This window comes from Saccostrea echinata, unplaced genomic scaffold (assembly GCF_033153115.1).
Source record: "Saccostrea echinata isolate AGI-Se365-2 ecotype Australia unplaced genomic scaffold, CSIRO_AGI_Sech_v1 ptg000030l, whole genome shotgun sequence".
Taxonomy (NCBI): domain Eukaryota; kingdom Metazoa; phylum Mollusca; class Bivalvia; order Ostreida; family Ostreidae; genus Saccostrea; species Saccostrea echinata.
In genome coordinates this window covers 26,867,826-26,890,631 of record NW_026889779.1, presented here as the reverse complement: position 1 = coordinate 26,890,631, position 22,806 = coordinate 26,867,826, and the positions used below count along the sequence as shown (strand labels likewise).

At 35.4% G+C, this 22,806-nt stretch overlaps 1 pseudogene; it reads right to left on the bottom strand.

The window, feature by feature from the left end:
• Positions 1–13,384: 13,384 nt before the first annotated feature.
• LOC133196073 (uncharacterized) lies at positions 13,385–22,235 on the bottom strand (annotated as a pseudogene).
• Between the last annotated feature and the right edge of the window lie 571 nt (positions 22,236–22,806).

Below are 22,806 nucleotides of genomic sequence, written 5' to 3'. Positions count from 1 at the left end.
AGAAATTGTGTTTAACATTAGAATTCTGGTCACAGTTTGAACGGAATGTCTGACGCTTTAAAGGAGTAGTGTTTTCATCCATGATCCTTAAACTCTGCTTAATTCTTGTCCACAATGGGGAAAAAGTAACATTTCTTGCAAATTCGTTCAATGACCTTGTGTAAAAAAAAAAAAAAAAAAAAAATCTGTCGGGTCCAAGACACTTTGAATAAGTTCATATTTGATTACAAATATTTTTATGTCCTACAGGCCAAATTAATAACTTTAATAGTTTGGGTTATGCTTGTACTTAATATAACAAAAGTCAATGTAATTTGCTTAAAGACAGATTTTTCACCGGGTGGTAAATTCCAAATGAGAGAGGGGCTAATTTTGTACAGGTGTAAATGCCTTGAGGGCTAGCAGTCTACCTGTGGTCGTTTGTCTCCTATCCCTGTACACAGGAAGTGATTTAATACACAGTAGTGTACCCAAGAAGTTAAACTTTACCTGTGTTGGGATTTTGAGATGGTTTTAAATTAGAAATAAAAAGTTGTAAATAAAGTTTAATCTAAATGATTTTTAGTAATTCGTGTATGTGTGTCAAAGCATCCCCACCCATCAAAAAAAATATAATTCAAAGTATTTTTGAGCTTTGAAAAAAAGTTATACCAAATTTTGACATATATTATTATTATTATTATATAGAATATCATAATTATTTCAAATAGTAAAGGTTTGTATGTATGTATATATATATATATGTGTGTGTGTGTGTTATCAAGCTAAAAATTCCATAGAAATACAGCTTCTCTATTGTTTATACCATGTGTGGTGAATATCAAAGGATCAAAAGTTAATTTGAAGGTCACCATGAGTGTACAGGGTATGCACAGGGACTAGTAAGTAAATGTTAATCAAGTTCTAGCACCCAATGATGTACCTTTATGCACTTGATTGACAGGGGTACACAGACCAGATATTTTTGAAGGCGGTGCTTAAAATCTCTGCCTTTAAATTTAACTCAAAAATAGTTTTGGATTGTCTAATTTTTTGGTATGTCTGTCTGTTAATCTGGTTGTCCGCAATAACTTTAACCTTATCATAACGATTGATTGATTGATTATTGTTGTTTTACGCCGAGTCGGCAATGTTTCAGCCATATTTCGGCGGTATGAATTTAAATACTGTACGAACGGTTTTGAAAGTGGCTTTCATATATTTCACATGTGTATTCTGACAAGACCAACAGATTCGATCTTTTGACCTTGGAGGTTGACCTACCTTTGCAAAATTTTACCAAACATTAACCTTAGCCAACACTTTTGAAGGGTTGGTGCTATGGCTTTTTTTTTTATTTCACATGTATATTTGATATGTCCAGCCCTTTCTTTGGGTACCAATATCTTAAGGCGGAAGCGCCTATTACAAATGTTTTGATAACCTTCTGTGTCACAGGTCATTTTAGCCCCTTGCTTTGGTACTCGGATGTTTCTTAAACTAAGGGCATACAACTTGCTACTTTAGCTGGACCCCCCCCCCCCCTCGGTATTCTACCCCGTTGTTATCATGGTCCCGAGTGGTTTCCTTGACAAGATAAATAAAAAAAAATGTAAAAATAAAAATGTCATCAAAGGAAATTATTGACGGGACACAACCATAAAGTAATTTTGTTTACTATTGTGTACTATTGGAGAAATTATGGGGGAGGGGGACGCTGATCCCCCATCCCCAGTTTCTACAGGCTTGAAATTATTGAAGCCTGAGTACTATTGGAGAAATTGAGGGGGAGGGGGACGCTTCACCCCCATCCCCGGTTTCTACAGGCCCAAAGTTATTGAAGCCTGATTTTTAAAATTAAATACTATACCAGAACAAGCTTCGTACATTCAAAGAGTTGATGTGTAACTTTCAAAAATTAACTTTCCTTTTCTAATGTACCTTAAACGTCACCCGCGTAGCGCAGTGGTTAGAGCGTCTGCTCTAGAGTCGCGAGTAAGGAGTTGATACTTGCGTCGCGGGTTCGAATCCCACTGTGGGACGTAGACCGGTCCTTAAGATGAGACCGTATAAACCGAGGTTCTGTGTCGCAGTAGGTGCTGGCACGAAAAAGATCCCTCACTACTCAATGACCCTAGGTGCCGAGTATAGGTTAAAATTTGTAGCCCTCCACCGGCAAGTGGTGGCGTCTCCATATGAGTGAAAAATTCTCGAGAGGGACGTTAAACAAGTCGCGAATATTTCTTGTCGCGAACTATTTATTTCATTGTGCATTTATGTTGAATAATTTCTCATTCGTGAAAATTAGTCGTCGCGGATGGATTTCAAACTGACAAATCGCGATTTAAAGTTGTCGCAAATAATTGTTGGTTAACAGAATCTAAGGTGTGCTATAAATGACCCCTTTCTGATGGTATGCGCATATTTTAAATAGAACTGGACATGCACTGTAGATTTGAGTCAGATGAAAATTTGATTCTCAAGAAAAATTCAGTTATTCAATGGAGCATTTAAAGCGTCCTTACATGTATCGAAAAGTTAATTATTTACAATGTACAGTTATGTGTCGTTCACGTTTTGTCCAACGTAAGAAATGTACACTTCCCTTATTCATGTAGTAATATTCCGCTATCACCTATATATGGTATTTACATCTCCGACCTTATTCAATGCTCAAGAGCATGCTTCTCGGGTATGATCTATCATTAAAGCGAGACAGGTTACTGACATATGTTGATGTACCAGGAATTTCAACAACCTCGTTTAAAGTCAGCGTTTGTAAATTATATGGTCGTCATAATGAACTATTTAACAAATATGACCTATACTTGATTGATTGATTTGAGTCGACAATATTTCGGCGGAATAACCTTATTAGGTCGTATTTTGGCGCACGTGTTTCATACCATTTGTTAGGCCTGTGTTTTTATACTAAATTTGACTATGGAATGTTCCGTCTACCTGATCAGTACATTGAGCTCACGGCGGGAGAGACTAGTCAGCAGGGGATGCTTACTCCTCCTAGCCAACTGATCCCACCTTTGGAATTTCAAGGCGGTCCGTGTTTTATGCCCTGTTCACAGACTGTATTGTTTGTAGATTTGTTTGAGATCGATCGCTGTTCCTTATCTTCACCTTCTTCATTTTGAAATCTGTGAACTTTTCAAAGATAAACATACGCTTTATACAACAATCCCAAAGAGCAGGCTTTCGACATCATACGCAACTGTTTATGTAAGAAAAACAGAGGGAGGAAATTATATCTTGTGATTGATCATCAAAATTACTTTGTTAACCAAATTCTCTAAGGATATTGTAGCTCTCCTGGTTGTTACTTAATTATATAACACAGTATAGAAAGGAAGAACGTAGACTTGAAACTATGGCAACAGAATATAAAAAATAATGATCCTTGGTTTAATCTTTCTGAGTGTATTTTAATTGCGTATTTTAATTTTTAATTGGCGTCTCCATATGAAAAATTCTCGAGAGGGACGTTAAACAACAAACAACCAAATAAAACTATAATGGTTTCCCTCCAACAGGTGGATAGGGTCTTTGTTCTCGTGGAGATAACTTCCCCCTTTGTCAGCCATATTGCTTGCCGCTTCTATAGATGTTTAGCGTAATGTGATCCTGGAGCTTTTTCTTCTCTGTGGTTATAAAAGGACATAGGCTACAATAGAATGGTGCGCTATCCAAAGGAATATGGTACTCTTCGAAAAAAAATCTGCCATCTGTGTTTAAATTCACACAAAGAACATAATTAATTTCTAAAGAGCCAACCCCCCAACCATAAAAAAATGAGTTCGGTATCCCCTTTTTCTTTATATGTCAGAAACCAATATCTTGAGGAGGTCGACAACACCAGTAACTTTAAATCGACATGATATTTTCAGTTTCTTGAACAGCTTCTTTGCCCACTCGGGTTTGTCTTTTCCTTCATACTTCTTCAGCTTATTGTGGTGAATAACGCGAGAATCACTCGCATTTTAATGAATGCTGAAAATCAAGTCATTAAACTTTCGCGAGATTACAAAAGGACTGAGATAAGTTGGTTGTAACTTTTGTCATATTTCCTTCTTTCTACCCTCATTTAAATAACTACCGTTCACGGTAGCTCAGTCGGTAGAGCGATCGCTCCGTGATCGGGAGGTCGTGAGTTCGAATCTCGGCCGTGACTGACCTAAGTCGATAAAAGATGGGTAGCAACTGTTCCTTCACCATGCGCTCGGCGCTTTGAAGTGAAAGTTGTGGGTCCTTCGGAGGAGACTTTAAAAACCGAGGCCCCGTGTCGCGGCAGGCGTTGGCACAATAAAGATCCCTCACTGCTCAATGGCCCGCAGTGCCGAGTAAAGGTAAAAATTTGAAGCCCTTCATCGGTATATGGTGACGTCTCTCTCTATATGAGTGAAACATTCTCGAATGGGACGTAAAACAACATACAATCATTTAGATACTAAACTAGTTGTCCTTCTTCATAATGATGTTGCCAGGTTCTAATGTAATAAGTATCTTTCTGGTCGGCTTGTCTCAAGTGTCTCCTATATCTGTAGTATGTTTAACTAAGTCAGTTAGTCCTAAATCTGTATCGCACCTGGAAAAGATACCTAAAAATTTACATAACAATTTCCTTATCAACTCTATTTTTTCTGAACTCTTTGTCTTTCGAGGTTTTGTTAAACATGTCCTGTAAATGTTCTGGAATCGATCTAGGAGTCTTCAGTATTTACCTGACGAAGGTCTGACCCATTGATGAGGTCTATTTGCTTTGGTATAGGGATTACCTCCCCTTCCTCAACCCTGCCAATCCAGGTGTCTTGGTAAAGTTGAACAGCACTGCTGAAGGGGTTTAAAATTCTTACCTTACTAGTAACCTCTTCTCTTGTATCAAAGAAACAGTTTGCCATCAACAATGGATTTTTCTCCAAGAAATTGATAATTGGTTCTATAAGATATTGTGATGAATTATCTCCCTTTTCACAGCGTTGTACATACACGTTAATTAACAAGTTAATTGATCAGATTTCCAAATTATAGAAATATGTGATCAAAGGATGACTGCACTTAACGCCTGTTTTTGGGTCTTTTTCGGTTGCTTCTGTTGCTTTTATTTCTAAACCTTATCTCACTTTTGTATGTTTATGAAAGAATACTGTCAATTTGGAACCACATTTAAATCTTAAAATGATTTTAGACTGTGATACAATAAAATGATTCAATGTTTTTTGTCCTTACTGCTTTCCAAATATAGTGAATTTACACTTACCTGCCCTTGATTGAACATTACGTATGCATGAGAGGTGGACCTAATATTGTAAGAATGAGTCTAAAATTAGACTTGATAGATAACAATGACATGTTTGGAAAAAAGAACGTGACCACTCTTTCAAATCTCCCTCTCCATTCTGTATGGCACAAATACACTTCTGACAAAGGTTTCAAAACGAAATTAACAATATGAGCACGTCAATATAATTAAAGCAGATTTTATATCAATGCCAGATGACTAAACGTGTTCGAACACAATGTCCTAGTTAGCACATGCTACCTTACAAGTCACGCGACGGAATTAAGTATTCACAAAGTTACCTGAGGTAAGAAATCACGTGGTGAATTATAATATTCAACATGTCACAATCCTTGGTTACAACACAGAGAACGAATGTAAGAAGAAGCAGTTTTTTCTCTTTTTAACCATGAGCGCATGTTTGTCTATTAATCTCCTTTTGACACATTATTATTTATGCAAATATACAACTATTGTTAAACGTAGAACAATAGACAAACATGCGCTGACTATGTATAAAGTCAGTGAAAAAGTGGGCGTCCTCATTATCGAACGGAGATTTAAGAAATTGTGATGACCCCTGCCTTTGAAAACAGATTCGAACTTCGTAAATATACACTTTTATTAAACGTAATTAGATAAAGTTGTAGATTGGATGTTGACCATTCTTGCAATGAAAAGAAAAATGTTTGTTTTGAAAGTTTATTTTGTCGCAAATTCCGCATGTCCTTAAGTGCAGTCATCCTTTAAATCCCTTAAAATATTTCATAGCAATTTCAGGTAATTTTAACAAATTGTACTTCGGGTTCGTTGTCAGTATGCTCTCAGTGAGGAATATACAAATTTTACCGATAAATTTTTAAGGAAAACCGACTACATATAAGTCTTTCGATGTATAAATATATTCACAACTTATAGTGTTATCAATGATTTACCATCATTTCAATTACCATTCACACAAAAGCTTTTTATGTTCAAGCTATAGTAGCCTCGATCGTTTTTTCTTTTTAACATCGGGCTCGATGCTATATGATGTTCTAGAAGTTTCCATCAATATTACGATCGGTGAATGACGAAAATAATTTGCATATTTCCCTTTTTAATCGGTTATCACAACTTATTTCTTTTATATCATTTAAATCAAGTTTTGATTGAATAGTTCAGTGATGACGTTTTATGAAATAAATAAACGTTTGTTGTCAGTTTCTTTCAAAATTGCCAGTAACTTAGATCCGCCAACCGGAACCGCCACCTTACTTACGTTTTTGCTATTTCATGGCTGTTTAAAGAAAATGAAAGTAGACTTTTAATTCAACATACGATACTTACTATGCGAGTGAAATCTGAATAATTATAGTTTACGGACATCATCTTGTATCCCGTGTATTCATAGAGGAGTTAGTAAGAAATCTGGTGCACCCGTTTCGGAGTTTATTTGCAAAATTTATTAATTTATACGTAAAGATTTACTTACAATGTCAACGTCATGAAATTCACAAGGTATGAATGTTAATAGATGTGAAATCTAAAAACAACCAAATGAAATCTTTCTTCAGAAAAGTGTACAAAATAATGGAATTAAGACAGTGCATATACCCTAATAATACAAGAAATGCATCATATAGCCTGGGAATGAATCAGTTAGTGTGTCAATTAAAATATTAAATGATTACCATGAAATGAAAAGCACGTGTGACACTGCAGTTCGAATTTCCTCAATATAACTAATACCTCAGATATGCCATTTAAATAATCTAGTAATAAAGAAAATTACACACATTAAACTTTAAAAATAAGTACTTTAGCATAACATAGTATTGTAAGATGCAAGTTTCCCGTAATTTATAATTATAAAACAAGAAAAGTTAACTCAAGTCAATAAATAGCATTTAGGGACCATCTCAAAATATAATGATCAATATAACAAGACAACATAACTCTACAATACATAGGGCTCACTGTGGGTGTGACCTTATCTACAAGGGGGTTTCCACTCCTCCTTGACACCTGATTTCACCCCTGGTGTTTCCAGCGGTCCGTGTTTTACCCTGTTCACGATTCGGTTTGTTACTGAATTTATGAGATTTAACACTACATCACCTTTACATTAGGATTAAGACATCCTCATTAGTCACAAATATTTTCAGGGTGTTTGGATGTTTTTCTCAGTATCAGATTATCGATCACACAACATTAAGTATTCCTGTACCTTGTCCAAATGATTTAAAACAAAATACAAGGCAACGACACTTAAATTTTCTCTTATGCAAATATCATATTTCTACAGTTTCTCAGTTTTTAAATTTTAAGTCCGTCGAACGGGACATTAAATGGTGCCCCGTGTCAAGGATTACAACCCCCTTGGCACGTAAAAGATCGTTTCTCTGGATTTCGAAAAAGAGTAGGCTCACTGGGGGCCGCCAGAGAAACCAAAAACCATTCATAAACCGAGTATTTAAAATAAGTTATCCGCCGAAACATGGCTGAAATATTTCCGACTCGGCGTTAAACAATAAACAATCAATCAATCAATCATTTTTTTCCACATATGGTGAAGTAGTCGTTTAAAGATACAGAATGATACATAGTTTTAACCGTTTTATAAAGAGGAAAATACTTTTTACTGATTACTATTCAATTTATTCTGAAAATACTGATTTTTTTTTTTGCTCCAATCTGATCTTAAAACTTATTAAATAATTTCAATTACTTAAGAAAATTTCTGCCAGCTTTTGATAGTATAAAAAATGTTAGCTAGATTCATTATTCAGTAGTAAAGCATTAAAGGATATATTTTCATACGCCGTCGTTCCGCAAAATATAAAGTCCCTGTTAGATTTCAAACTCAGATTACCATTTCTATTTAAAGTTGTACAGTCATGAGAAAGAAAGATGATCTTTCAAATTCATAACATCGAAATATAAATGCATGTCAGAAATCAGACAAGAATTCTTTCTAAAAGTGCTCCACTTCCACTATACCCCTTTTCCTAACATCGCTTTGAGAGAGGGGATACAGAACGGTTCGACTCTACAGATTTAAAAAAAAAAACATTAGTGGATAAAAATTTTTTTTTACACACAAATTTCATCGAAACACATGTAAAGCTATATATACTTTAGTTAATTTTTGGACCGACACAAAAGTAAGGTCGTGTTAAAGTGATAAAATGACAGATAAGGGAATAATCTTTCACCGAAACTTCCGATTTATCTTTTTATAAAGGGAGTTTATGTTCTTTTTGTTGACAGAAAAGCTTATAAATGTTATTCTGGTGTAAATTGTTGATTTCATACCAAAGTGTTAACAATGCTCTACGTTTGACAGTGTATAGATGATAAAAACGCGTGGTAGTTGTGTAGATTTCATTACCCATTCCTTTATACTTTAGACTTTGGTTTATTGTTAATTTTGTGAGCTTTATAAATCTTTTATGACTTGCCAATACGAGTGATACTCCTAATTAAAAGCGTGCAGTGTATTGGAGGACTTGTTTGTATTCATTGTACGATGTTGCCCCTCACTGAACCGTACTGTTGTTCCTGTCAGATACTGATCTGAGATATAAATTGGTTGGCTGACCCGAGATTGATCGCCAGTAACCGCCATTGCTCTATCTGAGCATCTTCCAATAACTCAAAGAACGGTCATAATACTCCCCCATTAGATGTTAGTTGATAAATGGACAGAGGAAAGAAAAATTCAATGGAGCCTTCACTCAAAAGATATCTGCTATAGAGGAAACAATGGATTCCATTCTAGTTCTTAATAAACGGATTATAGAAGGAATAAAACTCGGTGATACTGCTCAGATATAATTATTTCTGTATTGACATATTCATCATGTATAAGAAGACAACATCGAGAAATGTTGACAGCATATGTTTGACATGAAACAGTCATAAACAGTGATTATGCTTCTTGATATGCTTACACGAGCCGTGAATAAATCTTGTATTTTTTATGTATATATATCGACTTCTTCAAATAATGCAGTTAGTTTTTAAGCTCGCCTGAGCTGAAAGCTAAAATGAGCTTATCTGATCACATTTTGCCCGACGTTTGCTTGTGTCTGTCCATCTGTACATTCTCGATTCCAATCATTTTGCAACCCCCTATAGTATAATTTTGAGGTCAAAGGTCAGAAATCATACACCCCCTTCACCCCCCCCCCCCTTGGATTATTTTAGTGTTCTTTGAGCTGTTTCAATTAAATTTTTATATCATACCTCTCGATGTCGTAAAGAAACCCTGATGCTTTTAAAGTCAATGTCAAAAATTCGTATATTGCAAAATAAAATGGTCTCCAGATAACTTATAAAATTAAGTTCTCTTTCAAATTAATCAAGGCAATTTTACATTACAACTCCCAGTGACTTACAGACGACCTTTACTGATTGTGAAGTTGAGGCCAGAATTCATAAATCGCACTAAATCCATATGATTTTGGTTTTCATTGAGCTTTTTCAATTATTATAATAAATATTTTACCATCAATCCCAATAACTAAGAGACGACCTGTTTTGAGTTTAAGGGCAGAGATTTTTTACTGGGTGGTAAATTCCAGGTGAGGGAGGGGCCTATTTTGTACAGGTGTGAATGCCTAGGGCTAGCAGTCTACCTGTGGTCGTTTGTCTCCCAATCCCTACACACAGGAAGTGATTTAATACACAGTAGAATACCCAAGAAGTCAAACTTTACTAGTGTATTGGGATTTTGAGATGATTTTAAATTAGAAATAAAAAGCTGTAAATAAAGTTTAATCTCAATTATTTTTATAAATACGTAATTGAATGTGTGTCAAAGCATCCCCACCCATTAAAATATTACTAAAGTATTTGTTGAGCTTTGAAAAAAAGTTTGTACCAAATTTTGATATATTTTATAAAGAGTATCAAAATTATTTCATATACTAAACTTGTGTATATATATCAAGCTAAAAATTCCATAGTAATACAGCTTCTCTATTGTTTATACCATGTGTGGTAAATATCAAAGGATCAAAAGATGATTTGAAGGTCACCACGAGTGCCAAACAAGGTGTACAGGGTATACACAGGAACTAGTAAGTAAATGTCAATCAAGTTCTAGCACCCAAAGATGTACCTTAATGCACTTGATTGACAGGGGTACACAGACCAGGTATTTTTGAAGGCGATGCTTAAAATCTCTGCCTTTAAGGTTAAAAGGTTAAAAAAAATTCAAACTTTGCAAAAAATGGTTTCCAGATAACCGGAGTTTTTCTTCAGCTTCTAATGAAATCTTTTATCATATCTCTGAACGACTTAAAGAAGACCTCTGTTGATCGAGTTTAAAATCAAAGGTTTAGGTAAAAAATCATATCTTGCATTTTCTTTCTCCATCGGCATCTTTTCAGGTTTTCCACCCTTTTCTTTTTTTTCCTTGAGCGGGGACACAAATGCTGCGCATTAGCTTTTTTTCCTGAATATATAGAATTCATTAAACGACATCACAGATTTTTTTTACAGACTTAAAATTCACACTGAATATTTACAGTCATCTGCCATAACCACAGTCGTGTAGAACACCTACGAGCTCTTCCTAAAGGTGAATATACTGACCCGATGATCCGTTTTCCAGGCAGGTTGCCTCCCAGGGATGGGGTCAATTACATAGAAAAGTAATTAATTAAATTAAAATTACTAGCCCAAAACCTTCAATTAAATTACCATTACAGTGATTTTGAAATGTAATTAATTAAATTACAATTACTTTGCAAATGTAATTAATTAAATTGCAAATTACATTTTAAGAAAACACGTAAATACATGGTAATGCATGAACATTCCTAAAAATATTCATAATTATCAGATTCAGTTACAAATTATTCTTTTACATTATTTAGATGCTCATGAAATTTTCATATACTGTATCCCCTAACCTTCATCTATCAGGTTTGAAGGTTTTTTTCCTGTCTCACTGAAGATACTTTTCGGGGGGGGGGGGGGGCATATATGACATTAAGAGATAGCTACCGACTACTAGTAGGAAGGTTACTCATGTTTTTACTTTAATTCATATGTGTTACAAATTCTACGTCATATTTAAGCTTTTCATATTTTATTTTAACCAATGGATGCGTTTTGCCTTCAAGTTTCCTTTTTCAGTATTGTAAGCTATCTTAGAAAGTTAGTATTTGACAAGTTGTGGGTCAATCTACCATAAATGCAAAGTCAAAGTGTTCATGTAAATTACCTATGGAAGTTCAGTGTCAATATGTACATCACCTTAGGGCACTAATTAGCACCTGTTAATCAATTCTTACACAAGCTGTAAACAAATATGGCAAACAAAGGATTAGAAGCCATTGGACTAGGTATTTTAACTGTCAATTTATGAACATCTTAATCAAAATATTTAATGTATATGTTTATCATACACACCCAGAGAGATTATTTTGATTCAAAGTTTTAAAGAAATTTAGACATGTTAGAGGAAACAGCAATTCACTAAAGAGGGTAAATATGTAAATTCCTTTAAAAAGATAACTATCAAAATATTTTGTCCAAAAGATCAGTTAAGCTTTCTTCAATAGCGTGTATTGGGGGTGAGGTGGGGAAGTAGGGGAGAGCTATTTTTCATTCAATACACATCAGTGTAATTGAAAAGTAATTGTGAATTACATGCCTTCTTCAAAATTAATTAATTAGATTACAAATACATGTAATTGAAAATTTGGTCAATTACACATTACTTTCAACTCCATCAAAATTTGTAATTAATTACTGTCAATTACCATTACAAATTACCATTACCCGATCCATGGTTGCTACTTTGTTATCGCCCATGTTATTGCATGAGTCTCGTTGAATATCATCAACAAATCCAAAATTGTCATACTTAAAAGAGAATGAAAACAGTAAGTAATATATAAAAATTTCAATTGAGGAAATATCTTTTAATATTAAAAAAACAAAGTTAACAAACACAAAGCAGACTTCAAATACTGTCAACATATTCACATGAAGGCCGCAGCCTTCTGAAGCAGAAAATTAATCACAACAGTTACTGCATTATACGTTCAACTTAGTTAATGCATTAGACTACAATGCCCCTCTGTAGCAAGAAAACAAATTTAAATCTGCATTACAGCAAACGAAATGTACACATTACAGTTGTGTGAATATAGATTTCATTTATTTATTTTAAAAAAACTGTATTATACAGTGTATCACATGACAAGTTCAGTTCAGTTTATTAAAGTCAAGAGACGTACATCTCATAGACAATGAAATTTTTGTCATAGACAATAGACAAAAGTTGTACAATATTTTATTCTCAACTACTTTCTCCATACTCAAGGTGCCATAACTCTATCACATATATTATGCTACATCAATTCAATACCCACATATTTACATCAATTCCCATGAATTGATTCGAACCTATATTTTAATTACGATCTATCATTACTAAATCAATGAGAAACCGTAAGCAACAGTATTTAATACCGTCTTGTCAGATATTTCATAAAAATTCTCTCATTAACACTAACAAATTTCATCTGATTTGTTATTTTAGATATCAAACAAAAAAGTATAAACAAACTTTACAGAAACTAGTCGATGTTTACCAAGTTATTATAGAGACCCGCAATATTTCCTTTTTCTGCAACAAATTCAAAACAATCTGTTATGCCAAAGAACTACATATATACGTACTTGATTAACATCGAGAATAACATTTGTTGAACCAGGAAGTAAACAGTGCAATTATAATAGATGCATTAAAAATGAGCCCCGTCGGATAGAAATCGACCTTATCGGTAATATTTTATGATTTTTAGGTTTCAGTATTTTCCATCTGCCGTTATAATAGGTAACTGAAATCCAAAAAACAGAATAATGATATCTTCAAAAATAACGCGGATATTGAATTTTGAACATCACATGTTTAAAGAAAAAAATATAATACTTTATCGCTTTTGTGACGTCACAATACAGAATGAGTGAATTAAATATTTCATATTCATTAACAATTCATTAACAACAAATCTTTGCAATGAAATACGTTTGAACATGTTAATATACATTGCAGTACATAAGGAGCCTGAAATTAAATCACTCCTCATCTGGAGCCTTTGTACGGCACTTTTACGTAAGCTTTGATTTCATTGAAATTTCAGAGAGTCCAGCTGGAGCGATCACCTCAGGAAATCCACTGACTACTTCATCCATGTTCACCTTTTTTTTTTAATGTTTGATTCGTATTTCAGGGCCTTCAAGCGTATTTTTGGCATATACAACACCTGGTTCAACGGAAATAAAGCGGAAGTGATAGAATTTTTCGATGCCCTTCAAAGGTTTAAAGTAGCTGTTGAAGAAAACATCCCATCCAAACCATTGTAATCCGTTACTCTGTCCTCCATATCGAGCCCCGGTGTTGCCTTTTACAGAAATTTCCACTACTGCTTCCAGTTCGTGTATACCATTAACATCCGATCTGCGGAATTTCTTTTTAATCATTCCGACACAGTAATAATATAGACATTTTGTGTGACCAGCAAATCATGAAATGTAGTTAGTTGAATTTCTTTGTGTCGTCCTTTACATGCGGCATCGCCACGCTAGATAGTAAAGAGTAGTTTTATTTTGTCCTACACAGTTGTCAGCATGAGATGACAAGCTACTTTTCCATAGCTACTAGCATTCAAACAGTGACGTACCATACTAAGAACTGCATTCGGTCCGTGTGTTTTGCTTCCATTTATTCCAATTGTTTCATTTTCATCGATTAGATAGTTTGTCTGCGTAGGGAAATTCTTATCCCAATTGCCAAAAATTTGGATTTTTCTTGATTGATTTTTGTTTCAAAGAGGCATATTTTTGAAAATCACAAAAATCGAATAAAAATTATTATCCATCTGAAATGTAAAATGTGCCCATAAAATAGCTCATGGTAGTTCATTGTCGGAGCTGGTCTAGTGGTAAAGTGTGTGGACTCTATGCAAATATTCTTTTACCTGAGAATGGGTTCGAATCCTGGAATGGCTGGTATATATTATCATTTTTTTTTTAAATAATGGAAGTACAATGCAACATCTCTCTTGAGAGAAAAAGAGAGAGGGAGAGAATATCAGAAAATTAATGGGTATTGTTTTAAATGCATGCAGAATTAAATTGTTTTCCTTGATTTGTGATCTAAATCTAATAAGACATATATTTAATGTTATTATTTAGTGGCGATGTCTTAAAAAATAAATTCATCTACATAGCATTATCTATATTTAGAGATAACTCTTCATGCGTCGTGGGTATTTAAATGTCCTTCTCGATATAGGGAATAATCACGAGTTTCTGTAACACCCTCTTTTTCATGAGGCTTCTCAACCTGCTTCAGTTCGACTCTTGCATTTTCAGTACAGAGTTTGTAAAAATCACGTTTCCGTTTCGCCTCTTCTACATGAACTAGAAGGCGGTGTGTCAATTGTAATTTGATTTCTTCTTCAAAGGCACCAGATATGTCCACCCTAAGATCATGGCAAGTCTTACATGAAATATTTGGAGATAACGAACAGTATTCGAGCTCAAATGTCCATTAATCATTATAAAATAGGAGCAGAGCAAACATGGACCTGTAAGACATCAGAGGTGGGATCAGGTGCCATGGAGGAGTGAGCACCCCCTGCAGACCGGTCACACCCGCCTTGTGCTCCTTGTCATGATCAGGAAATAAGTCAGCTTTAGGCTTGATAAACTGTGTGTACGGAACACATGAGTTCCATGCTTCTTTGAAAGTCGTTAATTCCATGTAAGTACTTCTAGTTTTCAAGCAAGCCTCCTTATATTTCGTGTGAATCGACGCTTTACTTTCACTGCATGGTAATAGAACTGGTGGCGTATTATCACGGGCTCCTGGGGCAGCAGGTAAAGGCAATTCATACTGATCTGCATATCTCTTCAACAACAAAACAGCAGCTTCGACAACAGAAAATGGGTGCCCATGGTTGGATTCCTTCCCTACTAGTCCATGAACACGGGGAGTTACGCCATTTTCTTTCAACTATTTTATTTTCCAAATTCTTGAATTCTGAACGTCCAATTTCGAATAACGACCTCAAAGTACTTTCACAGACATCGACTCCCCGAAAACTGTAATGAAATCTTTGCCGTTCTCGTTTCCCTCCGTTTGTGTTGACGTCTTTGATAATCAGCTGGTCTTCCAGTTTGGAAAGAATGTATACATCTCTCTCACTCTTTGTATACCCTCGTAGCCTCAAAATTTGTAAGTATGCCTGTTCTTTAAATGAGGAAATTTTAACAAAACACACTCAGGTACATCCACATCTACTTTCAAAAATTATATCTATGTACTTCCTCTCCTCGTTGGTGTCATCACTTTGTTCTGGGGCTATCACGGCAGACTGATCAAAGCAGTATTAACTCACTCTGTATCTAATATCCTCTTCATCAACTTATCGGTCATCTTCACGGTATAGTTGACGGAATTGGAGAACATGAAATGTACTCATGGAGTTATTGTGCAGCTTCCTCCTCAAAGTCAGAGCTCCCAGAGCTCATTGTTTATATGTATATTTTATCGAATTATACTTAGAGTGAGTATCTATGTATCTCCAGCGAAATAAAATACAACAAGATGTGTTTGTGAAACACTGATGCCCCCGTATGGCAGCTTATGTCGAAGGTTAAAGTTTCTCAAATGCAAGTCAAAATCCAGGCCAAAAGATAAAAAATGTTGATACCCAAAGAAAGATCTTGTCTCGAGGAAAACACCTGTGAAATTTGAAAGACCTAGATACAACTGTTCAAAAGTTATGGTGAAGGTTAAAGTTTTTTAAATAAAAGTCAAGGTCAAGGTCAAAGTGGTTGGTATCCGAAGGAAGATCTTGTCACAAGAATTACATATGTGAAGTATGAAAGCCCTAGCACCAACCGTTCAAAAGTTATGGCCAAGGTTAAAGTTTTTCAAAAGTAGGTCAAACTCCTAGGTCAAGGTCAAAGGGTCAAAGTCGTTGGTATTCAAAGGAAGGTCTTGTCACAAGGATTACATAGGTGAAATATGAAAGCACTAGCTCCAACTATTCAAAAGTTATGGCCAAGGTTAAAGTTTTTCAAAAGTAGGTCAAACTCCTAGGTCAAGGTCAAAAGGGTCAAAGTGGTTGATATCCAGAGGAAGGTCTTGTCACAAGGAATACACATGTGAAGTTTGAAATCCTAAGCACCAACTGTTCAAAAGTTATGGCCAAGGTTAAAGTTTTTCAAAAGTAGGTCAAAGTCCAAGGTCAAAAGGTCAAAGTTGTTGGTATCCAAAAGAAGGCCTTGTCATAAAGAATACACATGTGAAGTTTGAAACCCCAAGCTCCAACTGTTCAGAAGTTATGGCCAAGGTTAAAGTCTCATAAAATTTTGCAAAAAGAGGTCAAACTCCAAGGTCAAAGTCAAATATGATGGTACCCAAAGAAAGGTCTTGTCACAAGGAATACACATGTGAAATATGAAAGTCATAGCTCCAACCAATCAAAAGTTATGGGCAAGGTTAAAGTTGACAACAGACAAACGGACAAACAAACAGACAAACAGATAAAGACAGACAGACAGGACAAAAACAATATACCCCCGGGATCTTTCGATCCCGGGGCATAATTAAGTTTTCAAGAAAGAAATCAGACTTTATTAGTCCCCTACCGGTGAAACCGGAGGGGACTATAGGTTTCCTTTGAGTCTGTCTGTCTGTAAGTCTGTCCCAATTGGTTTTCCGCACTTTTTTTCTATACGCTTGCAGATATTGAGCTGATTTTTGGTATTTGAGTGTATTTTGATGAGTTTCAGATCAAGTTTGCATTTCATTCCGCTTCAATGATTTTTGACGGAATTACTACCTTTTCATTTTTTCAGGGTTTTCCGCATTTTTTTTTTCTAAACGCTTGCAGATATTGAGCTGATTTATGGTATTTGAATTTACCTTTCTAAGTTATAGACCAAGTTTACATTTCATTCCGCTTCATCGATTTTTTACGGAATTATGGCATTTCAATTTTTTAACGGGTACCAGATTACACTTGCCGGTAGGGGACTAGTATTGCTAATGCAATACTCTCAGAGTGCTTGTTTTTTAAATACAATGAAATTGTATTTCATATTCCATTAGCATATAATGTCTATCCTCGAAAAAATTTCATTGGAAACTTATATACAATATTTGTTGTCTAGCAGTATAGAGTACATGTATCTTTTATGCGTATAACACAGTGCAGTCAGGTACAGGGATTTGGGGAGACGTAACTCACCCCCTGACAAGCGTAAGAGGTGACATGATTACTGCGCGTTGTTCCGGTTACATGGTAAGAATTACTGCTGCAAAAAAACTAGGATGGAGGTATGTGCTTCGGAAAACAATCTTTGATATTTTTTATATGACAAAACATTCAATGCTCAATCAAAACCTATCCAATAACGATATGTTTCTGCAATTTATTGCAAGCAACAGATCCAGAAACCTGTTACCAGTTTTTACAAACATTCGATCAAACTTTTGACGAAGGCACAGAAAACTTGTCAAACATTTACACTGAGGTCACATCAAATCTTCATTTACATTGCTAGAAGACACTGTCACGTCATAAAATTTTGATCTTGATAATAAGTGAACATACTTGTGTAATTTTAAACTTAATTTCTGTCAAGAGAATTTGATTAATCATTTTTCTTAGTCTTTAAGCATCAAATAATTACTGCGATATCAAAGTAGGCACATATCCGATTACTGCATCTTAGATTACTGCATCCCAAGCAATAACTTGAATTGTATGGTCTGATAATTCTTTGCTTTTTAATTTTAGAAAATGGATTTTTTCTATGAAGAGTGTGGAAAAGGATTCAAATCCAAAAAAGGAGTATATATCCATCACAGAAGACATAGAGAAATGGGCCGTGTTCAGTGCGACACGTATGAAATCCTTCAAGATAAAAAGCGATCTACAAAGACATCTACGAGTGCATGGAACAAAATCCTATGTATGCCAACACTGTGGTGATCAATTTTCCACTAGAGTTGCTTTAAAAGATCACAACGATCGCCACAATGGTGCAGGGAAGTATAAATGTGAAGAGTGTAACGTGTTTTGTGAACAAAACGCATTACACTGTCGCGTCCCACTCCCAGGATAAAAAACATGGATGCAGCAGGTGTGGGGAAAGGTTCTGCTACAAATCAAATCTTACTTGTCATTTGAAAAGCTGTAATATCCCTAGAAATTTTGAATTTGCTTGTGACAGATTTTGAAGGCATTTGCGACTAGAAAGGGGCTGTACACCAGCTAAAGATCTTTCAGTGCCCAAAATGTGGAAAATGTTACCGATACAAAAAGGACTATTTGCCACATGTATCAAAATGTGAATAACTGTTAAACATTTTAATTTCCAGACCGAACATTTTTAAGTGACAGAAGACACCCTGTCCAAGTTAATAGTCATTACTTTAAATTGTAACTTTGAAAGACAAAGGTAATCTAAATTCATATATTTCTTTTAAAGAATCTGGCAATAAGTCTTAATTATGTGTTATTTTTTTCTTACCTTTGTTTCATTGTTGCGGTAGACTGGTTTATGTCAGTATCATTTCATTGAAGCTTGAAATAAAATTGTTTAACAAAATAGCAAGTTGCATGAATTTAATCAAAATTTATTGAACAATATCACTGTATTATAACTATTCGAGCGTAAAGTTCATGTTACATCCGTTACATCAATTCCCAGGCGTAAACTCGGCAGCATTTTGGACTCATCGGTCTTGTAATGGGCATCTACCCTAATTGGTTGCACTCCTTTTGGTGCCGATTCCAAGTCAGAAATTACACCAAGTGGTTTTTTTCGATTAACGGTAGATTTCCTTCCAGGTGTATCAAACAAGTGATCTCTGAAAAAGAATGCGATTTATCAACAAATTATTGAAATATTCCATTAAATTACATGTAAATTAAAAAATTGTACCAGTTGTGCACAAAACTTTGTTGTTAGTCCCCTACCGGTGAAACCGGGGAGGGGGGGGGGACTATAGGTTTCCTCTGAGTCTGTCCGTCCGTCTGTCTGCCCCTCTCTCTGTCTGTCCCACTTGGTTTTCCTCACTTTTTTTTCTAAATGCTTGCAGATATTGAGCTGATTTTTGGTATGTGAGTGTATCTTGATGAGTTACAGATCAAGTTTGCATTTTGTTCCGCTTCAATTATTTTTGACGGAATTACGACCTTTTCAATTTTTTAGGGTTTTCCGCACTTTTTTTCTAAACGCTTGCAGATATTGAGCTATTTTTTGGTATGTGTCTTTACCTTGATGAGTTATAGATCAAGTTTGCATTTTGTTCCGCTTCATTGATTTTTGACGGAATTATGGCATTTTCAATTCTTAACGGGAACCAGATTACACTTGCCGGTAGGGAACTAGTATTGCTAATGTAATACTCTCAGAATGCTTGTTTTATTTCACTATGTACATACAATGGTGTAATGCTGTCGATGTAAATCGGTGGTTCTCTCTGACTTCCTTCTCCTGAAGGTCTATCACACAAGAGAGCTGGTGTTCGTGGGTATACGTATGATTCAGTAGTCTGCATATGGAACGTTCTAAAACAAAAATAAATAGGTATGCATTTTCATCGTCACTACAAAAACCACCTTAGTGGTATTGTTTTATATATTTGCCATTTTTAAAAAATGTAATTATAAAACTACTAGTGCCTATTTGGATTGAGCCTCATAGAGTGTATTTGGGTTATTCTTTTCATATGTTGTCAAACACCGGCTGCTATGAAAACGCCTTTTCCTGATGGATCCAATTCTGTCATTTCAGAAAAGAAACGTTCTCCAATTAGGCTACTGTACGCCCTCCAACAATAGGTTTGTTCTTTTACAAGCTCATACATGTACAAATGTTGCACAACAAGGATTCAATGTAACTTTCGGTATTCCCTTAATAAACATACCAGGTGGGGGAAAACATCCGAAATCAACACCATTCAAAAGCCATTTCCTCAGGTTTAACACTCTTTCCACCCTTTCTGTCGCTGGGATACCTGCAATATCTTCTGCTTCTCCCCACTGTCTTATAAGATTACAAAAATTTGCCTCTTCATAATCCCCGTTTTTCGCCATTTCTTCAACTTTTTCACAAAACATTGTCCTTGCAAACGCTTCATTCTGCTGTTCAATTACTTTTCCATTGGGTACTACCAGTAACGATGCCAGCTTTAATGGTATTTTCCGTGCCTTAGCTACTTTAATCCAAGCTTCTATCGTAATGTTTGCAAGTCCAGATCTGCAAATTTTCCCCCTCAGACAAGTTCGAATGTGTGTTCCATCAACCCCCTTAATTTCCAACTGTTTTCTTACTGGGTGAAATTCTGGGAAAAAAATGGCGTGAATGACTCATTTAAGCATTCTATTTTAATATTTTCTGCAATCGGCCGCTCTTTTATCCAGGATTGAACGTTTTCATTCCAATGACATTCTGCGTGTGCAATAGCAAGTGCAAGCTTTGGATATGTCGGTTTTCTTAAAGCTCTGAGGCACATTATTTTTAAAGATAGGATTGTCTGGGGGTTTTCCTTTATTTTTTCTTTGATTTTGAACATTTGAGGAGTCTCCAAATAAGTTTGACATCTTGTTTACCTTTTCATATTTAGGCAGATTCAACGAAACGTGTAAACTCTTCCTTCTTAATTTAACATTAAGGAATGTCAAAATGTCTCGCAATTCTTTGTCAGTATATTCATTCAAAGTTTTTGCTGAGGAAAAACAAAACCTGATTTCAGCAGTGTTCTTTGATTCCCACTTTGTCTTGTGTTTACCTTGCAACAAAATGTCACGTACAATTGTGATTTCTTCATCAGTAAGACTGTCGATAACGACATTTCTCTCACAGTCTGTGTTTATCCTAGTGTCGCCAACTTGCAAGTCTTCAACTTCATCCTTTTGAGTATCTGTATCTTCAATCTCTGTAGCATCATTTGAGTAGTCTTAAAGAAAAGAAGAAACCTCTTGCGCAACTTCCAACTCTAAAGTATTCAATGCACTGCAGAGTAGTTCATTGTCATCGTCTTCGGTCGCTGAGTTTTGAATCTTTTTATCACGAATGCTCTTCCAGCCTTTTGATGATGTTTTTAAGGGTCTAAGTAAATTGTTCTCAAAACTAACAACTGACACTGTACTTTTTCCATTTTTTTTCCTTGAAATATCTTCTGTATATTTTTTAAGGTTCCAAAAATTTCTAACTGTTGTATGAGTTCAGTTTTTTTTTTAAATCGCAGGTCTTTTTCCACACATTTTTCTGCAATTGTAAAAGTGTTAGTGGACTTCCTTCGTAGGAAGTTGTTATCAGTTGTGCCCATTGTCCATCGAATGTTTCGCAAGGAATATGAAGTCCTTCATCGTGACAGACTTGGTAAAAACGATCGGCTAGTTTCCGCATGACATCAACTGATAAACTCCAGCCTCTTAATACATACCCAATCGGCATGCCATGAGCTATTTCAGAATCCCATAATCGATTAGTGTCAGACATTGTAAATGCAAGAACCTCTGATGCTTTAGGCATTACAAGATCTCTGTGATTCTTCTTGTTCTGTCTAGTTCTTCAAGCATGCTTGCTATCGATAAAACCGAATTGGAAGTATCCTGGGTCTTTTCAATGAAGTAATGGGGTGATTGTCTTACTGTGAAGTTGGATCTTCTAATTTCCTTTTAAGTGATCTAAATTCACCAAGAAATATAGCGTTGTTACAAAACTTTTCAAGGTCAGATTTTAATTCCTTGATGTGGTTTGGGATTGATGTAGGTCTTCTTGGAACATCACAATAATAAATGGACTCTACCTCCTGGATAACCCTCTGAAACAACTCGGGGTCATGGTGTACTAAAAATGCTGTAGAGCTTTCCTCTGTCCATGAGAAGTACAATGTCTTGTCTGTATTTAATGCTTCCATCTCAGCCATTACCCGACAGGAGTATCTGAGTGGTAAACGATAGTGCACTGTTGGTGTGTACTTTTGCATCCCAAAAGGACACTTAATTTCTACACAACACATTATCCCTTCCTTATTCTGAAGCGATCCATCGGGCGAAACCGAGATTTTTTTTTCATTTCTAAATGAAATATCCACCCTCTTCAAAAAACACTGAGTCTGGGAAATACATAGGCATAACTAAGGACAGAATAGTCGCAATTCCATGTTTTTCAGACTGTGCTCCATGAGCAATGGCTGACTGTTGCAATTGTGAAAATGGTAAAGGTTCACAATTTGAAACATGAACATCGAAATAAAGTTTTTGCATTTTTAACGAGTCCAACCCAATTGCTTGAAAAATTCTACTACCAGTAACTTTAACTTCCTTTCTCAAACAGTACCACGCGTCAGTTCTCTGCTGTACAAATTCGGGTGGCAATTCGTCATCATGAGACAAACCAAGATGTTCCAGAGCTAAAACACGAGTTAAAAGTGGCGCATAATTAGAACACTTTATCAACTGAACTTCATTTTCATCCTTCCAATTGAATTCTGTTCC